Genomic DNA, 4,065 nt, shown 5'->3' with positions numbered 1-4,065 from the left:
GTCAATTTGTCATTCTAAAAGCTGCACATAAATAATTAACTCAGCGAAAGTACAAAACTGTAAAACACATACTCATATTGTCTGCAAGTTCTGTCAAATACAACAGCCTTATTATGTTGCTAGGCAGTCAGTAAGTAAACACTTATTGCACAATTATTAGGTGCAGAATACTTTAACTTAAAGAAAAGGCCACAGGAAATAAAAGAAACCCAGTGTTTGCTTCAAATAACAAATCTCAGAGTGGGGGAGAAAAAATATTTTTAAAGTACTGACAGATTTTACAAAGTGTGCTAGATAGGATCACATGTATTTTATATTACTTTTACTGTCTTGCTACAATTACAATTATTAGTGAAAAATTTAAATTTAAAATTAGACAATAATCATGGAGACAGCTAATAGTTTTTGAACACTTACTCAGTATCCCAGGCAATGTACTGAAACAATTAAATCTTAATAAAACCTCGAAAGTGTTACCGTCATATGAGAGAGAGAGAGAGAGACAAACTAGGACAGAGGAAGCCAGGACAGAGCAAAACTAGAGCAGTCCTCCATGAGTGCACAAAATACCTCACTGGTCCCAGTCTTTAATTAGTCTCAGATTACACATAAGCAAATAAGTAGGTCATACAAAACCAAGTAGCAATGTCAGGGACATTTACTCTTCACTGAATATCCATGTGCCCCTGTGATTTTTACATCCCTCCTCTTACAGTTTGGTGAGGTTACGGGACAAGTGCTGGCCGAAAGGACCTAAAAGAAAGTCGTGTGTCACTTCCAGAGAGAAGTAGTTGAGATTCACAAGACTTGCAAACTAACTTTTAAAGTGTCAGCATCACAAAATACAGGTGGTTTGGATTGCTAAGTGATCCAAGGGTTTAGTTCCTTATACTCCATGCAGAATTTCCATGAGAAGCAAGTAAATCTCATGCTAAGCTTAAAGTACCATATGACTTAATAGCACCTTAAATATATCACTTATATTTATCAAGTCCTCATATCAACACTGGGATGCAAGGACTAATATTATGAGAGGATCTCTTTCTTTCCCAAGGTCATATCATTTATCATTTTAGCTATCATTTCCAAACCTATCATTTAAGCCTGGATCCAAAGGCTCTCAGGTCTTTATCCACAACTCTGCAAGCTAGTGAGAAGTGGAAATCCACAGGCGCTAGTTACATCCATGTAGTGCCACTGTTTAATTGTATTTGAACAATTTCTTGACCTTTCAGGACTTGCATCCCTCTTCACCTACCTGTATCTGTCTTTTCTCTCTAACTCAGCACTGGGCAGGTCCAGACATCAGCTTCTCTGTAACTGCTGTTTCTTCTCAGACACAGATTTACTTTGAGCAGAATAAATCATTCAAGAAAACTGAGAAGATTTTGCTACATGGGGCATCTGGCCTAGAGAATAACCAACACTGCAATTACTTGGTAACATATCAAGTCTGTCTACTGTCTACCTTGACAAAAATCATAATTAAAAAGAGTTCAAATAAAACAAAGCAAAATCAAAATATTAATGAGAAGTAACAAATGATGTGATTCAATTTTTTCTCCACAGAAAGCTTCCTGTGATAATTTTATATTGCCACAACTCACACATAAATCCTAGGGGGAAAATGTAAGTGTGGGCTCAAACGTAATCAATTAACACACTGCTCAGTGATTCTTTGACTTGCTCGTGATCAGATTTCTTTTCCATTGCTGCATTGGTAATTCTAAACAAGTTCCATTCTCTAGACCCATCCACATTCTATTCCAGCAGTCACCATCAGTACAGCTGCCTTCTATGTGATCAACATGGTGGTAGGTGCTGGGAATACAAGCCTGAGAGTACATGTTTTCTGGTTTCAAAGCGCTCATACCTATAGGGGACATATGTTTAAGTCAACACTCTCCCTTGAAGAGGAGAGCAGGGCTAAAGGAATTCCTTCAAAAGGTTTCAAAATATAATACTTTATGAAGCAAGATAAATGCGGAGCTTAACAATAATGTGCAAATTGTAATGGTTTATGGCAAAGGTTACATTGAGCCACGTGTTTTAGAAGGGGTGATGGGTTGGTAACTTAGAGAAAGTGACAGTGTCCAGCTGAAATTATTTTGAAATAAAGACCACTGAAGGAGATGTAGTAAATACAATTTTTTTAGGGAGATTTCTCAATCTGATACTGAATACTTTTTATTCTTTCATACATCAAGTTTTATCTCAGTTAATATACAATTTGGCTGATTGTGTTTTATTCTATTTGCTACTGATTAATTGCACTGATCTTTATTGGTTGAACTTTGTGTGTAAGTATATGAGAGTCTGTGTGTGTGCGTGTGTGTGTATTTCCTGTCTAGAAGTTGGATGACCACCTCCTTCTGCATTGCTAAGGGCATTCCTGTATAGAAAGAAGGGTGGTATAAAATGAAAATTTTCAATTTACAGCATTACTTGCTAAATGCTGTATTCCACATCAATTGTACTACTGCTAATTCTTTGAAAGAACCACGACCTTAATAACCTTGCTATGTCAAATTCTTATAGAACATAACTGAAGATTTTTTCTAAACCAAGGAACAACAAGACTTGTTTTAACCAACTGTGGACTCATTTGTCCTACCCTTTAAGATACTTTTCAACAGTTAATTTATCATTAACTACCATTACCGAAGTGAACCATTAATCCTTTCTTTTTTCTCACTTAAGAACTTAGACTTTGGCTTTTTTCCCCTCAGAAAACTACCCACTGCAATTCTTGCCTTGCAATCAACTTCTCTTTTAAAAAATTTTCCATGTGTGTATATTCACTTAGGAAGAGTAGTAGTCAGAATTAAATGACTTTTTAAGACCCAGACCAAATCCAAGTAATGTGTTGAAGAATATCTATCAGTGTGCCAGATTATGTGCTATGGGCTTTATATCAGCTTCCTCATTCCATTTTTACAACTACTCTGAGTTATGTATTATTTTTGCTAATGAGGAAACTGAAGATCATAAAGGAATAAGGAATTTGTTCACAGTCATGTAGCAAACAAGAGATCTGTTAAATAATCATGTTTCCGAATTCTAGACTCTCCTGCTAATAACCAGGACTTAAAACTATGTGGATATATTTGCTACAAAATTTCAGCTTTTTCTTAACTATGTAAATATATTTGCCACAAAATTTCAGCTTTTTCTTTTACTTTAGTGGTTTTCTATCCTCCCCCAGCCTCAACACAGTTAAGGGGTACAGGATTCCATTGTAGTGATGATTCACAGTGGGGGTTACATTCAACTGAGAAGTTCAATATCTCCTGAGCAGTGCATCACACTTTAATGGTGAAGGCAAGGGCAGGGGCCATGAAGAATTTGTAAAACTCTCTTAAATGATTCTCACATGGCTCTTTCTCTCACTACTTTATACTGAACAGACTTTATGAAAACACTCTCATTTAAATAGTTCTAACTCAGACTTACTAGGAATGTGATGGTGAATTCTTATCCCAATTGCTGGAGGGGAAAATCTTGCTAAGTGACTGGAAAATAGGAAGTTGTAAAAGGTATCAGTCAAATGTTTTTAACTAATAACATGTAATCACAGAAATAAAAAGTTTGAAAACGTCATTAAACTTGCCAAAGGAAATTTGGGCACGAAGAAAAGAGAGTACCTCAAGCTTGGACAACATTTGCTTCCTAATTACCTAAAGTACTATGAACGTATCTTAATTTGTTTCTAAGTGTTTTTCTAACAGATCTTGTTGTGAGAGAAAAAAAAAAAGGACATAGTTTTGGAAGAAACAAATAAAAAATTCCTCAAGCATAAAAAGCTTAAAAGTGCCTATTCAGATTCTCTGCCTATTTTTTAATCAGATTGTTTGGGTCCTTTTGGTATTGAGTTGTATGAGCTGTTAATATACTTTGGATATTCACCCCTTTTTGAATATATGATTTATATTCTCTCCCATTGAGTAGGTTGCCTTTTTGTTTTGTTGGTGGTTTCCTTCAGTGTGCAGAAACTTTAGTTTTATGTAATCCCATTTGTTCATTTTTGCTTTTGTTTCCCTTGCAGTTATTAAATAAATAAGTCAT

Source organism: Hippopotamus amphibius, chromosome 6, assembly GCF_030028045.1.
Source record: "Hippopotamus amphibius kiboko isolate mHipAmp2 chromosome 6, mHipAmp2.hap2, whole genome shotgun sequence".
Lineage (NCBI taxonomy): Eukaryota > Metazoa > Chordata > Mammalia > Artiodactyla > Hippopotamidae > Hippopotamus > Hippopotamus amphibius.
Note: the sequence above shows the minus strand (reverse complement) of the source record.